Source organism: Lagopus leucura, unplaced genomic scaffold, assembly GCF_019238085.1.
Source record: "Lagopus leucura isolate 7727_CA_CO unplaced genomic scaffold, USGS_WTPT01 136-15_obj-0_obj, whole genome shotgun sequence".
In the NCBI taxonomy this organism is placed as follows: Eukaryota; Metazoa; Chordata; class Aves; order Galliformes; family Phasianidae; genus Lagopus; species Lagopus leucura.
The window spans coordinates 41,551-60,695 of record NW_024965848.1 but is presented as its reverse complement, the minus strand read 5'-3'; the positions used below and the strand labels follow the sequence as shown (position 1 = coordinate 60,695).

Below are 19,145 nucleotides of genomic sequence, written 5' to 3'. Positions count from 1 at the left end.
TTGACTGCTCTCCCCAGGAGCTCTGCTGTAGCGGATCACACAGGAATCCTGGTTCTGGATTAGAATCAAGCACAATTGGTTTGCTTCACACACGAGCCGCCGCTCTATAGAGCCCTCACACAAAGCCACGTCTTATTGACTATTTTTAATAAAGAGGGCTGGCACAGTCAAATTGGAGCATTGTTACAAACAATAAAGGAGACAGACTTTGATTACAAGTATTGGGGAGCAGTGCAGGGATGTTTTAGGATTGAGCATTAGCTTTCCAACGCGAGTTCTGTCAACTGAAAACAGCAACTCGGAGCAAATAGTCCTTAACAAGCAGTTTGGAGACGAGCAGAAAACAGCACTGCACAGCAAGAGAGGAGCTGCTTTCTGCATCTAGCACAGGCAGCACAGCAGTGCGGGGAAGGCAGGCAGGGCTGCAAGGTGAGATGTGTGTGCAGTGCACACAAAGAGCTGTAAATAACAGCCCAGCTCGACACGGAGACCTGGCAAGGTTCTTCTTGCCGGTATCTGACCGGCTAGCATAGCATTAGTGGGAGTCACCTGGGTAATTCCCTGCTCAATGTGACACACCACCTCTCAGATCAGGGACCATCTGCAAATAAATCTGGACCCCGGCAGTGAGATCATCTGTCACAGTGTCTGGTGCGGCACAAAGCACCTAGGGAGGACAGAACCCATTTTTAGGGAAGGGGAGGAAGATGGAGCTCGATGTTTTGGGTCCGTGGGGGGGAGCAGCCACCGTGCACACAGCAGGGCTCACAACACCACAGCCAGGACACGAGCAGGCAGCGAGGGCAAGCATAGCAAGAGCCTTGGAGAGAGCCTTCCGGAGTGCCATGGGGGGACGAGCTGCAGCAGCAGGCTTGGGAATGAGGGAGGAAGGAGATAATCAGATCTGAAATTCCCATCAGTATGAAATGAGACTTAACTCAGGAGCTTGCCAACGCAGACTGACTGTTCTTTCTAATGTCTGTGACAACTCTGCCTCAAATTTCAAGCTTCTCTCAGCAGTAACTACTCCCCCATGCAGCTGTAATGGCCAGAAAGAGACTGGCTTTTATGTAACCCCAAAAGGCGAGCAGAAAAGGAAGCAGCAGCCACACACACATGGAGAACTGGGGTGGGGGGGGGTGGGGGGGAAATCAGCAGCAGGCTCTGCTGAGTGCTCAGGGCGATATCCAAGCTCACAATGCAGCCACACAGAAGTGGGATGCAGCAATCAGAAACGCTACGCTTCCACACTCAGAGACCCAGCAATCAGTGCTGCATCCGAGCAATAGGGAGCAAAATTATAGAGCAAACTGCCATGCGATGCCACAAACTCCATCCTGCCAGCTGTAACAAGGATTCATTCCCAAAAACGCGTCACGGGCTCATCTGTCATTAAGGGCCCAGCCTGCCAGCAGCTGAGCAGCAGTCAGCAGTGAAGGGCAGCTGCAGGGCTGCTTCCTTTCACAGTGGTCTATTCTCCCCGTGAGCCGCAGGGGAGACGCACAGTAAATCCCCACCACCTCCTACCATTGCAGCGTGCTGCTTCCTCACCCCCAGCACTCACAGCCTTCCCAAAGCAGCTCCTACCCAAAGCACAGAACCCCCAAAGCACCCTCCATGCGTTACCAACCCACCTCAACAACTCCAGGGTGCAATGCAGCAGCATTACCAAAGAGCCACGCAGGCAAACGGCCCGGGGCAGGAGCAGCACTGCACTCTTCCAGGGCTACGTTCTGACATGGGGAAGCATCAGCTCTGCTCTCAGAGTAACAGCATTGTACAGCATGCCATGGGGCAGCAAACAGCCACGCTGCTTTGTTGGAAAGGGGCTCGCTGGGTGCTGCTGCTCCTGGGGAACACACAGCCACCCCCAGCCCCCTGCCAGGCCTCTGCCTGGCTGCAAGCAGAGCCAGCTGGCTGACCTCGACATTTTTCACTCCTGAAACCAAGCTGTTGCCCTCGTGGATGCTTCCATTCATTTAGCTGACCAAGGTTTTAAACAAAGAGGGTCACCCAGTGCTCCTATGGGGCACGGGCAGAACGAACGCATCGAAATGGAACTCCAGGAGAGATGTGCCAAGAGAAAGGCAGCTAGTGCAATTAAAGAGAGCCGTCAGAGGTTTCATTCTCAGAATACGGAACTATTGATTCAACAGGAATTAAAGCTCAGAAGCAGAGAGGTTTCAAGGTCTTTGCTGTGAGGAGAAACGTCAGGAGGGACACCGGGCTCCTCCAGCGTGCGCTGCTCCGGCCTCACTGCCTCCTAGGAGCCAGGAGCAGCAAAAGGAGCAGAGCACTCCCCATTAAACCTAGGAGTGATTTTGGCAAGGACACAAAGCCAGCGGCAACACGGCCTCCATCAACAGGTGGCTTTGGTGTGCTCAGGGCCACAGGAGCCCCTCTGCGGCTCTCAATCACCCCAGGAGCACACCTGCAAACTCCACATGCATTTCAGCCTTCCTCCTCAGCTGATGAGCCTCATCTCAGCCCCCCCTCCTTTAACACACGCTCAACTCTTTGGATTAATGGAGGGGTGTAGGAACAACCCGGTTCCAAGTGTTTTCCATACAGCTCAACTGCTCTTTCAGTTTCCACTCACGCCTGGATAATTATATCACAGCTCCGAGTGCCCCCACCCTTCTGCTGCACTTGGGGAATACTGCAAAGATAAGTCTTTTCTTAATTATTAAATGTAAATAGCTCATTAAATATAATCCAATTACTTTAATTGTAAGAAAAAGGAAGTAATTACAATATGTACATGCATTCTTGCCTGAACATTTTTGAATATCTTAAACGAATCTTTGCAGCATTAATATTTTAAGTTAACCTTTGACACGAGCAAAAATAAAGAGAGAGGCCCAGACGTTCTGCAGGAGCGTTGTGTGTGTGCTGGGATTCCTGTCACAAGAAACCGAACTAAAACAACAGGACAGCCTGGAGCACCTGAACTGAAATGGTTTGCAAAGGGCACCTCAATAAAGTCACAATAACACGTGAGGTTTTTCGGCTGCAGGAGGCAGAAGCGCTGTGTGCGATGCTGCACTCGGAGCCCTCATGGGGCATTTTTGGGTGTCAGGAATTGAGAGATGGAGAAAGGAGATGGATGGAGGGCAATGCATGCATCCATGCTGGGCAGACGAGCCCCCAGCCCACCAAGCCCAAGCCCCGATCCTGGGGTTCTGCTTCCCCATTGCAACAGCTGCTCCAGCAGTGCAGGGATGGATCTGCACACAGGGCACACTGGATGTGGCGATGGCCACCTGCGTAACCCCATGGGACAGCCTGAAAAACTGCTTCCATTATTGTGTTGTGAGCACAGCAGTGACCTCACCTCAGGTAACCTGCGCCACCCCGGGCTCTGCCTCACCCCCAAACCACTGCAGGGAGTTTGAAGCCTTCATCCAGCTGATCTTTGCGGGAGAGATGAGGCTGCTTTAGGGATGCTAAAGATGCGAGTCTTTCTATCAAAGCTGTGTGATAAGCTGCTTTATGGAAACCTCCCACCGAAGGCAGAGCCTACAAGTAACCCTGATACAACACTCCTCCTCACTAGCAACCCAAGGGCCATGCTGTGCATGCTGCGTGCCTCCAGCTCCACCTGGAAGGGGAAGTGGCCGCTACAGAAGGTAAAGGTTGGACACAAGCCGCATTCAGAGCCACACGCCTTCCTCCAGCACACCATTGGCTCAGCAGCTGTTGCCATTCAAAGAAGCAGGATCTGGGTGTGTGCACCGTTCTTTCTTTTTGTGCCTGGTTTTGTTGGGCTTTTTTTGCAGCTGCGAGGCCAAACCCATGAGCTACACATGAACAAAAACAGGGTGCCTGAAAGGGAACTCCTCCTGCTCCGGCAAGCACTCAGAGCACTGTGCTGGGCTAAGGGGTGGTCGGGGAACTTTCACCCATCCATTCAGCCAGGGCTGCCGTTCCCCCTCCCTCTCAATTAAATCCTATTTTTCGCACTCCATGCATGAAGCACGGCCACGCCAATACATCAGATATTGTGGCTGATAGCCGCCTCTGAATGCCACTTCAAGCCCTCCAGCACGGAGCCGCCTGAAAGCAAAGCATCATTCATTCTTTGAGCAGCAGAAAAAGACTTTCGCCGCGCGGAGTTGAAGCGAGGCTCTCAGAAAGAAGGAAAGGGCATCCAGTGAAAGAGGAAACGAGAAATTAAAACCACATTCAATCTTATTAGCGGTAATACAAGAGGTCAACAGAGTGCTCTGCAAAACCGTGCAGCGTGAGAGCAGATTTAGGCAGAGCTCACTCCCGTGCAGTGATACCAACCAGCCTGGCTGCTGCACAGGGAAGCAAAGGCTGTGAGCAGCTCTTGCATGGAGCCAGATGGAAGGGCGAGGGCTGGAGGCATTACCTCATGTATGCTAACAGCACTGGGCTGGGAGGAACCTTCCCCCTCCTCCTCCTCCATCTGAAACGTTTTCTCTCTCTCGGGATTTCCAGCATCTTATAAGCGAAGCCTCTTTGAAGCACCGCAAAGTGGCGTTGCTCATCACTGAGGTAATGATAGTAAATAAGCTCCAGTATTTTGTTGAGCCTTTTCCTTCTGCTTTACAAACAAAAGGTCAGAGTCATTAGCCCAGTTTGATGAGGAGGAATGGGAGCTGGCAACGTCGCTCCGGAACATCACAGGAAATATCAGCGAGCAAACAGGACACAGAACCGACACTGAGAGCTGCTCCGGCATCGGGGGACATGGAGCAGAGCACGGCCAAACCGCAAGGTGAGCGCAGAGCAGCCGTCCTCCGCACTGAGCTCCTCCATCTGAAGACCACTCTGGGAGGAACGCTGCCATTCAGATCCACGTGTGGCAAGAAGAAGGTCTGTGCTTCCTATGGGAACCGGCCAAACGAACCATCACCGTGCACACGAAATGAGCGCCTCCCATCAGGAAGGTCCTGACTGCACACAACGCAGGGGAAGAGCTCAGCTCTTACTGAGGACTTCCCAGCAGAAACCAAAGTGATCAGCCCACGGTTCAGCTTTGGTGGAGCACGAAGGAATCATCGTTAGCACAGCGACCTGCGTGCTGTCCCTCCCACCCTGCAGCACACCTTACCATGCAGAACCGAAACCTCCCAGCCAGCAGCCATCACAGAGCCGCAGTGATGGAGCAGCAGCAGCCACCTGCCATGTAGAAACTAAGCCTTAAGAACAGGTGCCAAGCTGTGCCACCTCGCAGGCAGCTCCCATTCTACTCTCCAGGGCCACAGAATCACAGGGTTGGAAGGGACCTCAAGGATCACGAAGCTCCAACCCCCCACCAATGCAGGGCCACCAACCTCCACATTGAATACCTGCCCAGGGCCCCATCCAACCTGGCCTTGAACACCTCCAGGGATGGACGGGGCATCACAGCCTCTCTGGGCAGCTGTTCCAGCACCTCACCACTCTCATAGCACAGAACTTCACCACAGCATCCCACAAAGCACCAACTTCTCCTACATGCAGGTCCAGGGCTCAGCACGCAGTGAATGCTCTGCACCACCTCATCGGAACACTGAGCTTGAGGTCTGGGAAGGGACTGCTGGGAGGAGAAAATCCTGCTGCCCTTCAGCCAGAAAAGCAAACCATGCCTGAACCAGGACCAGGCCTCATTCCAGCCCCGTGCAGAAGCTCCTGCTCACGCTGTGCCCTTTGCAGTGAAGCCTCCCCTCCTCACAGAGGAAACGCACGGCGCCCTGATTGCACAGGGTTGCAGAAATACAGAGGAAGTAAATGCCACCAGGGTGGTTCTGCTCTGAGTACTCATTTGCTTATTACCCAGAAGCCACCTCCACAGCGTTTATAAATACCCCCGAATATTTAAATAAACGTGAATCTGCTGTAACCAAGGGCCTGATCTCACAAATATTTACCCTTGTGCAGCTGGTACAGACACACAGCTCCTTCCTAGGGCTCCCAGAGGAATGCTGCTCGATGCAGCACCCCACCCAGAGGGGCTGGATACAGCTGCATCCCCCAGGGCTCAGCACCACCAAACCCACTGCCAAAACAGAAACCCTACACTGGGAATGAGTCTGGAAAGCCTGCAGAGAGCAGCGATCCAGAAGGATCAAAGCATCTCGCGCCTGCTGGATCCTTCCTTATTACAGTCCATCCCAAAACATCTTCATCTTCACCTTTGTTCACCCATCATCATTTAAAACAAGCAAACAAACAAACAAGCTGAATTCACCAACGTAACCATGAGCACATGAGGCAATCGGTGCAGTTTTAACCCCTCCGCCCACACTCTGTGATTATCTAAGCTTTGTGAATGAAATCAGCTTTTCCTAGACCAGCCCAGAAGAATGAGATACATCCCAAGTATGCTGAGAAACTGGGCTGGCAGTTATCACAGGGGTTCTATTATTCATCGTGAATCACCACTGCCTGCAAACACCTTCTGAGCCACGACTCCAAAACGCACCGCTCTGCTCAGCGCCGCGTTATTCACGAAGGAAACAGCCTGCTGTGCTGCTCCAAGAGAACACAGGGCTACAGCAAGAAGCACGGCTGAGCCCATGGGCCAAGGGGAGGAAAAGCGTTCTGCTGCTCCTTTGGTTTCACAGGGCTGGGAGCAGAGGTTGAGAACAGTGAGATGAAGCAGGACTTTGCTAGCATCGCCCTGCAGCAGCTTGGGAAAGCCTGAGCAGCAGCACAGAGCTTGGAAAGGGGGGAATTTGGGGCATTTGTGTTTTGAACTTGCTGCAAAGCAAGAAAACAAACAAACAACACACATTTAGGTTTTAAAGCGGTGCAAACGTGCAGGAGGAAAAGCTGGCATTCAGTTTGCAATCAGAAGGCTTTCCCTTACAGTTCACATTACGTACAGCAAGGAAACCTGCTCTCATCTGCACACAGCCAGGCTCTAGAATCACAGAATGCCCTGGGCTGCAAAGGAGCACAGTGCTCATCCAGTTCCAACCCCCTGCTGTGTGCAGGTTACCAACCAGCAGCCCAGGCTGCCCAGAGCCACATCCAGCCTGGCCTTGAATGCCTGCAGGGATGGGGATCCACAGCCTCCTTGGGCAACCTGTGCCAGTGCCTCACCACCCTCTGGGGGAAAAACCTCCTCCTCATATCCAACCTGAACCTCCCATCACCAATACAAGGTGATGGGTCGGAGGGCAGAAGTGCTGCATTTGATCCCTGCAGTCACCAACCTGCCCAGGAAGATCCACCAAACACCAGGGTTAGGTGGCCTCTAAGGCATGGGCAACAGTCTCTCATCCAAACTCTGGAAGCACAGTCCTCACAATGGCAAAGGGAAGAAAACAAAAGCATTCTGCTCGCTGCACCCCAGCTCTGGGATCAAGCTTGTCCTTGGCTGCGACTGCAAGCAGACTGTCAAAGCCACTCTTATCAACGCACTGCCTGTGCTTTCAGTGGGCAGATGTTAGCTTTGGTTTGCTTTTAACTAAGTTTTGGATGAAACTCTATCAGCTTTGATGACAAAATCCCACTCGAGGTCAACGCGAGGCAAACCAGGGCGAGAAACGGCGCTGCGCAGCGCTCACAACTTCTGCACCGCTTCACAGCAACCCGTCCTGCAGACGTCTCATACTGATGGAAAACACAACCAGTCCCCCTCCTCATGTGACCTTCAGTACTTCCCACAAAGTAATGCTGTGCATCAGCTTTGCCACAAGGGAACTCGCACACACACACTGCTGGCTCCTTATGTCCTTTGCTCCCAACTTTTCCGTTCTCACAAGTCCCAAGGGAGGAGTGTGAGGGCCTGGTAAACCACAGCTCTGAGCGAAGCAGGTGGATTTAATACAACTTTATTACCATTGATCTTACTGCATGTCCACTAACACCTGCAGCACTGATGGCTTGATGTCACCGGACAAATGAAGCTCCTGAAGGCCAACCTGGTGTTCTGCTGCTCTCTTAACCCACTGTATGGCCCCGCCAGCAGTCTGATCAACGGGAAAGCATGCAATCCCACTGCTGCTGCTAAAGAAAGCAGAACAGCAGTGCCAAACGTGAAACTTACAGAAGGGACAAGCAGAAGAAGCTCTCTGGGGTCAAATAATAGCTACGGGGAAGAGCTGCCATCCCTTACCTTTCACCAAAGGCTGTCTGCTATTTGTATCCCAAAGGAGCAGCCCCAACACGAGCCTAACTACCAGCGAGGCACAACCCTGAGGACATTCACCAGCAACTTATTCCACCTCTGAAAGGAGCGCGGGCTGAGGTCAGTGCCAGGTCAGTCAGTGCCTTTGACCAAACTTCTCCACCAGATCACACTGGAGCTTTCAAAGCTCGTTTAGAGATAGAGGCTGAGAGGAGGGGGCATTTCCAACAGAGCTGTGGGACACCATGGGGGGGGGGGGAAGAGTCACAAGAGTCACGTGTGCTTACGGGGCTCCCACACCTCCAGGAGGCATTAAGGCAGGAGGGAGGGAAGGAGGCACGCGGGGTGACAGCACGGCACCGTGCAGCAGCAGCAGCCCCCAGCTGGGCACCGGGCGTTGCTCTGACACGGGGAAAAGCCCGGCGCGCTGCTCACAGCGCCCTTCCCCCGTGCTGCCGTGAAGCCGTGCAGCACAGCCCTGCGCTGCCCAGCACCACCGGCCCGGCCCGGCCCCCCCGACCCCCAGCCCTCGGTCCCAGCCCCAGCACGGACTCACAGCGAGGCCTCCAGGCAGCCCCACGCGCAGCCCCGGCCCCCCCCGGCCCAGCGCAGCCCCTCTCCCCTCCCCGCCGCTCCCGGTTCCGAGCCGTTCAGCCCCCGGGGGCGGCGAGGCCCCGGAGCTCACTATGTGGCAGGAAACGCTGACCGTCTCAACGTGAGAGCTCACTATTTAGCAAGGGCCCAGCGGCCCACCCCAACGCCTCCGCCGCTCTCCTGCGGGACGGGGCGGCCAGAGAGGGCCGGGGAGCCGCCACTCAGCCCTCTCGCACTCACCCTACTCCGGTGCTGCTCTCTCAGGCCCCCCGGGCTCGTTACCACCAGGGCGGGCCAGCCCGGCCGTCCGCCATTCCACAGCTCCCCCTCCCTGCCCTGACCGGGCCTGGCCCCGCCTCCTCCCGGCCGCCGGCCCGCGGCGCCATTGGATCACCGCCCAGCGATACGGCCACGCCATTGGCTGAGGACGGCTGTCTATCAAAGGCGCCCTGCGCCACTTACGTACGAAACTGGAGCAGGAGGGGAACCCCACCCAAGGAGCCGCGCAAAAAGAGTAAACAGGGAGGAACGTACCACGGGGAGGACGGGACGGGGGGGTCCGAGCGGCTTTGGAATGCGTCCCTGCGACAGGAGGGAAAGTCGCGACACCACGACCAGTTAGAGCACTTTCAAAAAAATGACTCTGTGTTCTGTGTGGCGAGATCGCGGCAAAACTCCGTGCGACTTTGGAGGAAAAGCGTCTCTTTTCCACCCTCCCCTCCTCCCCCCCACCACTGAGAGCCGCACTTGGGTGTTGCCTTTCGCCTCTATGGTCTGACGGCCTGGGAGGAAAGTTCCACCTGGGGGAGTGGGGGTGTCACACCAGGGCGGGGGTCGGGGGAGGAACAAGGAGGGGAATGGGGGGGACAGGGCTGGGGGGGGGTTGGGCTGGGCTGGTGGGTCTTGGAGCTAGGGACCAACCCAGAGGGTCCCATGCACCATGCGGACCCTGGGACCAGGCTGGGGGGGTACGGGAGCTGGGGGTACCAGGCTTGATGATACCCAGTGTGGGGGTATTGGGACCTGGAGGTATAGGGAATGGGGGTACTGGGAGCTGGGGGTACGTGGGATGGGGTTGCTAGGAGCATTGGGGTACCCAGTATGGGGGTACCAGGCCCAGAGGGTATGCGGTATGGGGGTACCTGGTATGGGGGTGCTGTGCCTGAAAATACATGGCATTGAGGATACCAGACTTAGGAGTACTCAGCACAGGGGGTATCAGGCCCAGGGCCATCCAGCTTTAGGGGTATTGGGTCCTGGGGGTACCCAGCACTTGATACAGTGAGCCCTGGGGGTACCCTGTGTGGAAGGGCCAGGCTTGGGAGTATCCAGCATACAGGGCCCAGGGATACCCAGCACTAGGAGTGCAGGACCTGGGGTGCCTGGCACTGGGTCCTGGGGAACCTAATTTGGGGTTACTGGGTCTACTCAGCATGGAGATACCAGGCCCAGAATGGCTCAGCATGGGGATACTGGGCAGTAGGGCGCTTGGTACTGGGGGTACCGGGCACGGGGGTACCCTTGAGCCTTGCTCACCATCCTGCTGGTCCTCAGCAGGGGGGTATCAATGCTGGGGACCCCCCCTTCGGTCTGCCACACAGCACGCGTTGCTATAGAGCAGTAATCCTCCGCCTGGATGAGACACCCTTAAGGGGGGGGAAGGAAGAGAGTGAACAAAGATTTCCATTGTCCCAAACTGCGGGAGCAAATACTTGATCAAAAATTAACAGCGCGGTGCACCGCTGCCGCAGCGCTTCTGTCTGTGCACCTGGAGCATTAAATCTTTCTTCCCCTGCCTGATTACAAACAGGAACGCTGGGTTCATTTCTGCCTGGAGAAGCTGGAGGTGAAATGAGTGGTGTGAGGTGCAGGCAGCTCTGCTGGGGGCTTTAAAATGGATTGCTCCCAAATCCAGCCAACCCAGGTATTGCGGTGCTGGACAGCAGGGTCTCACCTCCACCACTGCCTCCTTTCACACCTCCTGGTTGAGATGGGCACCTGCACGTGTTGGCAGTGGCTCGTTCTCGCCTGTTTTGCATCTCTCACATGCACAGCACCCCGGGATGGGATGCTCAGCTGCAGCCCCCACCCACCACCAACGTCCATGGGTGCAAAGGCATGGGGTGGGAACGAGGACGGGGCCTCAAGGCGCAGCTGGAGGCTGTGGGCTCCAGGTTTTCCAGGCTGCCAGCCAGCCGTTGCCTTGAAGAAGATCTGCTTCTATCTCAAGGTGTCACAGCCTCAAGGGAACCACCTAATCTGTATCTGCGCTGCAACCTTTATCTCTCCCCGCCTGTGTGAGAGGCTCTGTTTATAGCTGCCGAATAATACCTGCTAAATTGCAGGATCCAGCCCCCCCGCCGTACCCCCTGACACTTGTTTCTCTGCAAGAGGGATGCTCTCGCCTGCCAGGTGCTGTTTTCTGGAAAGAAATGATGCTCTGGGGGCCAGGGACAGGCAGCCAGGCTGCTCCTGCCTCTTCCCTGGGTGGGCTCCAGCAATGTCCGAACCCCCACTCACCTAAAAGGGCCCTTCTCCACATTGCTGCCCCTCTGGCTCCATCCCACCCCTGCTCTCCTCAACCTGGGCTTTGCTCCTCGTTAAAATCAGACAGCATCCAGCAGATCCAGCCTCATCTTTCCTCACTCCACAGACAGGGATGAGCAGAAATCCTTGGCTGAAGAGATGAGCCCCCAGCTTATCTTGTGCTGTGCTGCCCAGCCTTGCATGGGGCCGTGGCCACGTCCTCACTCAGGGATGCTGGAGGGGGGGAGGGGGGAGCATTGGGTGCCTGTCCCCAGCTGGCTGCCCCTGTGCTGTCCTTGCACACAAAATGGCTGAGCAGAACACAGCATGAAGGCAGAGCGGCTCCAGCTGCATCCCTGCAGGAAGGGAGCCAGGGCTGGCAGCACCAGAGCTGCAGAGATGCTCTGGAAACAGACACACGATGACATGCTCTGGGCTTGTCCTGCTTCTCGTGAGTCGCAGCCCTACCAGCATCAATCTGGGCTGCAGAGGGAAGAGGATGTGGAGTGCACAGGGTGCTTAGAGTGCATGAAGTACCCAAGGTGCCTAGAGCTTGCAAGGTGCATGGGGTGCAAGCAGCACTGAGGGTAGTGGATGCACACGGGATGCATGAAATGCACAGGATGCATGCTGCATTCAGGGTGCATGGAGACATGCAACGCATGAGGTGCCTGTGGTGCATGGGATGCACGCAGCACATGGAATGCACAGTGTGGACAGGGTGCTTGGGCTGTATGAGGGTGCACTTGGGGTGCACAGGGTGCCTGTGGTGCATGGGATGCAATGCAGAACAAGGGGAGCACAGGGTGCCCGTGGTGCATGGGATGCAATGCAGAACAAGGAGTGCACAGGGTGCCTGTGGTGCATGGGATGCAATGCAAAACAAGGGGTGCACAGGGTGCCTGTGGTGCATGGGTTGTGTGCAGCACTGAGGGCGCACATGGGATGCAGTGTCCCTGGTGCATGGGATGCATGCAGCACGTGGGATACACGCCGTGCCCACGGTGCATGGGACACACAGGACACACAGGGTGCTGCTGGGCAGCTCGGCAGCGGGCAGTGGCTGTGCTGCTGACATTTACTAATCAGCTCTAACCTCGGCTGCACACCCGCTCGTCTCGCTTGCTGTCTTGTCTCCATGGAGACTCTGCAACCTTTGCTCACTCGTTAATGGTATCTCAGCAAACGAAACTCCAACGCCACCCAGCCTTCCCCTCCCGGCCCCGGCGAGGGGGAGCATCGCCCATGGGAGCCATCCTCCCGCCACCCTGCATCCCATCCCCTCCTGCAGCTGGGGATGAAAGGGACGAGGCCTTGCTAACGAAGGGCTGAGCCTCGCTGGGCCGAGCCGAGGGCAAGTTCTGAGGGTAGGCAGGAGGAGGAGGGCGAGCGGCATCCTCCAGAGCTGGGGATGCTAGGGCTCAGCAGCACTGCTGGGCTGCAGTGCAGCCCTTCCTGGTGGGTATATGGAGCACAAAGCTTGGGGCAGCAGCCATGCATGGGGTGCCCCCCGTGCCCCCACCCCAAAGCTCGGATCCCTCTCTGTCGCCGCCGTCCTGCTCTCTCCGGCTCTGTTTTCAAATTAACATGGGAAAGATGCCCATTACCTGCTTCCAGATAATGACTATGATTAGGCAGAGCTCTGCTGCCAGCCGAGATCTGAAGGATTTCTGTGCACTCCAGCAGCGCTTGCCGGTGCAAAAACAAGAGCAATAAAGTGTAAATAAAAGACTAAAGAAAACAGCGCGGACCATCAGTGCAAGGGTGCGCAGAGGCAGCTCCATCGCTGGGCTTTGTGTGCTGTCAGTGGCTCCAGCCCCATCGCAGCCCAGGTGAGGTTGGAGCTGGGGCTGCCCCACTCCCACACCCCACGTCTGAACCCGGATCAGCCTCCGGTTGCTCAGAACTGGGAGGGGGGGGGGGGTTGGAAAGAGGGAAACAATAAATAAATTGAGACGTGCGCTTGTTTGCAGTGGGAAGGAGTAGGTGAGCTGCAATGTAATGAGCAAGGCTGGCCTTGGGGAGCTCCTGCCTGGACAGAAGAGCTGTGGAAGGGATGAAAAAGCCAACCCCATCTCCAGAGATCTCTGCGCAGAGCGCTCGTGCCATGCTGGTACCTGAGGTGCCCAGCCCTGCGCCCTGAGGCTGGTGGGCTTTTCTGCTCCTCAGAAAGATGCTGGCAGCTCCACAGGGCAGGGAGCAGCGCACAGAGACAATGGGATGGGACATGCTGTGCTCTGCTGGCTGCGTGCCCCTGGCTCAGCCAGAGCATCCTCCTCTCCCTGGGCAGGGTGGCAGAGCCCTCGCTGGCCCCACAGGCTTCTCTTGTGGCCCAGTGCAGCGTGACTCAGCTCAGCCTTCATCCCTGTGAGGATGAGGATGGACCAGTGAGGGGACTGGTGATGTCTGTGGTGCACCCACAGGCACATCCACAGCACATTCATGGCACGTCTATGGGCGCAGCCCTGCCAAATCCATTGTGCATCCATGGCTGCAAGCGTGGCAAATCCATGGCACATCCATTTTGTATCCATGCCACATCCATGGGCGCATCCATGGCACATCCACAGCACATCCACAGCACATCCATGGCACATCCATTGTGTATCCATGGCACATCCATGGCACATCCATTTTGTATCCATGGCACATCCATGGGTGCATCCATGGCACATCCATTGTGTATCCAGGGCACATCCCTGGGCGCACCCACCCTCCCCCAGCTGCTCCCTCTGACTCAGTCACTCAGGGCTGAGCTGGCAGTGGGGGATCGCTCACCTCTGGCCCCACGTTACCCCCATGGGAGGGACATGAGAGCCCCGGGGCAGCCCCCAGATCCCCATCCCAGGTGAGGTCACCGTGGTCCCACTGCCCGCAGTCCATGGGCGAGGCGCAGGGCAGCAGCTAATCTCTGCTCTGATTAGGCACAGTTCCCAGCAATGGAGGTTTCTTCCTTTTTTTTTTTTTCCCTTCTCCCCCCTCAGTGATAACAAATAATAATATAATCCCCTTAATCCCTCCCCGAGGAGCCGGCGTGCACACCGAGACAGGAAGCGCCGCGCTTCTGCCACCGCTGATAACTCACAGCAGTCCGGGCCCTTGGAAAAACAAGCGGTGGGGTTGGCACCGAACCCCACACAGCTCCCACCCCAAACCCCACACGGACCCCAACCCATTGCCAGCCCCACGTGGGCACGCCTGGCCTCGCTCCTGCTGCTTCCTACAGGACAGGGCCACCACAAACCCGACAGCTCTGCCCTTGTAGGACACAGCTGCCCTCCCCGCCCCACCGCCTCCATGACCCTACAACCCTCCCGATGCCTCCTGCTCCCCCTGCAGAGAAACCCCCCCAGGGGCTGGGCACCCCTCTGCTCCCCACAGTGTTGGGGATGTGCTGAGTGCCCCCACCCTATGGGGTCAGGACCCCCTGTTGCAACCCCAAAAGCAGCACTGCCTCCCGTCCCACTGAGCGGGGTGTGGACACGCTGATGTGGGGTTCCCCATCCCTTCCCAGTCCCTGGGTGTCCAGGGGAACCCAAACCCCCAGCTTCCAAACCCCACTGCCCTGCTGGAGGTTGTGCTTGAGGTGGCTGCGCAGCCCCCCCGACTCCATCACCCAGCAAACATTACTGCCAGCCTGGCAAGAGCCTTCGCTTCCCTCCCCTGCTCTCCCGGCCCCCGCTCTGCTGATCTCAGCTCCTCCGGCTCCAGCACGGCTGTGAAAATTACCAGAGAGTGAAGATCTGTGTGAGGCTCTGTCCTCCCCTCCCACGGCCACACAGCCCCCCTCTGCCCCCCGGGATGGGCAGCTGCAGTGCTGCCGTGTGCAGGGATGTGGGGCACAATGGGGCGTGGGGACGTGAGGGGGACAGGGGGCTGCAGGGGGAGCATGGGGCACATGGGGGACACAGGGGGGCATATTGGGGACATGGGGATGCTATGGGGACAAGGGGATTTATTGGGGCCATGTGGGGACACTGAGGACATGGTGACACACTGGGGACATGGGGATGTACTGGGGACACGGGGGCATGGGCGCACTGGAGATACGGGGGGCACGGGGACATGATGGGGACATGAGGATGTAATGGGAACATGGGGGTGCACGGGGGATGCGGTGACACACTGGGGACATGGGGGTGCTCTGGAAACATGGGGACACACTGGGGACATGGGGACGCGCGGGGACTTGGGGATGCACTGGGGATATGGGGGAAGTACTGGGGACTCGGTGACACATTGGGGTCGTGGGGATATACTGGGGACACAGAGGGGCACTGGGGACATGAGGGTGTACTGGGGACGTGGAGACACCATGGGGGATGTGGGGACACTGGGGACATGGGGGTGTGCTGGGAACACGGGGACACACCGGGGGCACGGAGACCCGTTGGGGACCTGGAGATGCACTGATGTGCTGGGACACATCGGCACACGGTGGGGTGTGTGAGCAGCATGGGGACGTTGTGGGGGGACACGGGCACCCGGCAGGGAGGTGGGCACCACACTGAGGATGTGGGCACACAGCAGGGCAGCCGTGCCCGGCGCCAGCAGCGCTGCGGGTTCGCAGGGTGCCGACCGCCCCGGTTATTTGCACGGCGCCAGGCTGGGCTTGATTAAAACAGAGGCAGGGCAGAGAGGGGACGAGATGGCTCAGGGGAATGTTAATGGGCTCCAGAGCTTTCTGCCCGGCTGGGCTGAGTCCAGCACGTGGATACGGGGCTGACGGGCACGGCTGCGTCTGGCTGGTTGTGGTGAGGGGCTCAGCGGGACCCCAAAATGGGGAGGGGGTCCTCCAGCACCACACTCGCCATCACACCCAGAGTTACTGCAGGAGGAGCGGAAGGAGCGCAGAGGGGGGGTTGCAGGAGGGGGGGGGGGGGTGGAAATAGCTTCCCAGGGCCTGGCCCTTCCTCTGGGAAAAGCAGCACTGCAGCTGAGGCCCTCCCTGCAGTGGGGGCACCTCCAGCAGCCCCTGCCCACCCTCCCTGTGTCGCAGTGGGGTCAGGGATGAGGGTGGCATGGCTGAGAGCTGGGGGGGTTTCGGTGGGGCGATGCCAGCTGCGCCAGGCTGACGTGGGGAATGGCCTCCCTTCCTCGTTAGCTGTGATTAGCATGTCAAGTGGGTGAGCTTCGTGGGTATGGAGGACGGGAGGGAAGAATAATGGCTTCAATTTTCTTCACGGCACTGCCATTAATTTGAAGGAGGGGGGGGGGGGTTGTCCGAAACCCTCGGGTGGCACCGTGCCCCCAAAATGGCATTGGGGCAAAATGGAGGGACGGTGCCCTCCTGCACAGTGCAGATCCTAGAGTTTGGGTGGCACCGGGGTGGGCACTGCTACCCAATGGGTCCCCACAGCTCAACCTGCGTGTCCATGGGACGGAGATCATCCCTGGTGGTGGCAATGGGATGGGGATGCTCACTGGGGATGGGGTGGAGGTCTATGGGATGGAGGAGGTCCCTGGGGATGGGATGGACAGCGCTGGCATGCAGGTGGTGATGCTGCAGACCCCTGGATGCCATCCCCTCCTATCTCCTATCCCCTCCACCCTCGGCCCCCCCCATGCTTGATCCCAAGGACCCTGGGGGCACTTTGGGTGCTGCAGACACCGCAGAGCAGCCCTCCCACCCCCCCACTTTGTGCCCCACAGCGATGCCTCCTCCAAACCCCAACCTCCTGCACCTGATGGGGGGTGGGTGGGGAGCTGCAGCCCACCCTCCTCACTCCCAGCATCCTGACCCTACAAAGGGACGTGAGCTGAGCTCTGGGGCACCCTTCCAACCCCATACGCCTTAATTTTTGGGGAGGGGCTCACATGGCACCACACAGACACCCCCCCCCATGGTGCTGGCTGCGCTCCCCCCGCACCCCCTGTCCATCAGTACGCGCTGTGTTCTGTTCTCCATAGCAACCTCTTCCTCCCCCCCCCTCCCCCCAGACCCCCCCCCCCAGCACCGCACAACACCGCCCTGCAGCAGCTGTGACCCCCCCATAAAGGATGCTGCAGGGCTGAGCCCCATCCCTACAAGTTGGGGAGGAGGGCACCCATGGGTGCTGGGGGGGCACCGTGCTCCCTGGGGGGACGGAGATGCTCCAGGTGCCCCCCCAGGGCCCTGCTCACTGCCCCCCCTCCTCCCATAGGCCGCAATGGGGCTGAGCCCCCCCCCCCAACCTGCCCCCCAGCCCCCAGGCAGCCGCACGCCACAGAAGCACGGTGGATGCGGGGGTGCAATATACAAGACACGATTTATAATAAAACATTATATACAATAAATAGGTTATTGTCACTTTGTGGGGTTTTTTTTTTTCCTTTTTTTTTTTTTTTTTTCTCTTTTTTTTTTGTCTCTGTGTCGTTTGGTTTCTTTTCTGTCCTTTCTCCCCTCGGTCGATCCGTAACAAAGTTTCCTCAGTGCACAACGATGGGATTCCGCCCTTCTCTCCGCTTTGTCCCCTTTTCGCTTCAGCTTTTCGCCACCATCTGATGCTCTCTCCACATTTCCCCCCTTTTTATTTCATTTTATTCGTGTTTTTTTTTGGGGGGGGGGCGGGGGGTGGGTTAATTTTTTTTGCCTTTTTGGTTTTTTTTTTCTTTTTTTTTTTTCCCTTTTTTTTTTTTTTTTTTACCTCAAAAGTATTATTTACAATTGCTGGTTGGTTTTTTTTTTTGTTTGTTTGTTTGTGCAGAAAACGAAACTTAATAAAAATTCAAAATAAAAATAAAAAATAAGAATCGTTTCGAAATCCGAAGAGTTTTTTCCCCTCTGCTTCTGGCGGTGGGGGGAGGTGGGGGGGGGGGGGGGGGGGCGGGCACCCCCCCCCCCTCTCCTCTCCTCTCTGCTCTTGGGGCGGGCGGAGGGCACGGGGTGCGCTGCTGGGGGGCTGGGGGGAGAGGAGGGGGTGGGTGGGCGTCCCCAATGGGTGGCACCCATGTCATGGGGGTCTGGAACGCCCCCCACCCCCAAACCCGGCACCCAGGGCAGGGTTCACCCACAAGCAGTTTGGCACCCACCCACCCAAGGGTTTGGCACTGGGGGTCCCCTTCGTGCCCATTCTGCACCCAAATAGCCAGGGCTCTGGTAGCCATGTGCCCCAGGGGTCTGGGGTCCCCATCACCCCAGTCTGGAGCCCAAACACCCAGCGGTCTGGGGTCCCATTCTCTCCCCTCACCCAAAGTGCTCAGAGGGCTGCTCACCCCCACCTAACATCCATGTACCCAGGAATCTGCCACACTCCCATACCTGGGGCTCTGGGGTCCTGCTCACCTCTACCCAGCACCCACATACCTGGGGGTCTGGTGCCCATTACCCGGGGGTCTGGGGTCCTGCACACCCCCATCATCATGCACATAGCCGGGGGTCTGATGCCCATCTACCCGGGGGTCTGGGGTCCTGCTCACCTCCATCCAACACCCACATACCTGGGGGTTTGGCGCCCATCTCCCCAGGGCTCTGGGGCCCAGGTCACCTCCATCCAACACCCACACACCCCAGACGTGGCACCCAGGGACCCCGATCCCCCCCCCATATGGCACTTACTGGGTGACAGCTGCATCTCGGGGTCCCACGGCGAAGCTGCCCGAGTCTCCAGGCGCTCAGCTCTCCGCGCTCAGCACCGTCCGGCACGACAAAACACCCCCAGCAAGTGAGCAAATGGGAGGGAAAAGAAAAAAACAAACCAGATCCCCCCCCCTCCAAGGGCGGCCGAGGGTCCCCACGGCACCAGGGAGGGGGGTCCGGGCCGCTGCCCCCCCGTCCGTCCGTCCGATTGTCCTTCTGCAGGGCAGTCCGGAAAGCAGCGCCGGGTTGGGGTGAGACGGAGCGGTCGTCGCACGAAGGGGGGTGGGGGGAAAAGCAGGTTTGTCTCTTTCTTCCTTTTCTCTTCTTCCGTTATTTTTTTTTTTTCTTTTTGTTTCGCATATTTTATAATTTTTTTTTTTT

The 19,145-nt window shown here is 57.5% G+C and overlaps 1 protein-coding gene across 2 annotated transcripts in view; it reads right to left on the bottom strand.

The window, feature by feature from the left end:
- WASF2 (WASP family member 2) overlaps window positions 1-9,025 on the bottom strand; it is a 28,233-nt gene extending 19,208 nt beyond the window's left edge. For both annotated transcript variants that reach the window (XM_042892845.1, XM_042892848.1), the window contains exon 1: window positions 8,921-9,025. The gene's annotated coding sequence lies outside the window, so the exon portion shown is untranslated. The remainder of the gene's footprint in view (window positions 1-8,920) is intronic.
- Between the last annotated feature and the right edge of the window lie 10,120 nt (window positions 9,026-19,145).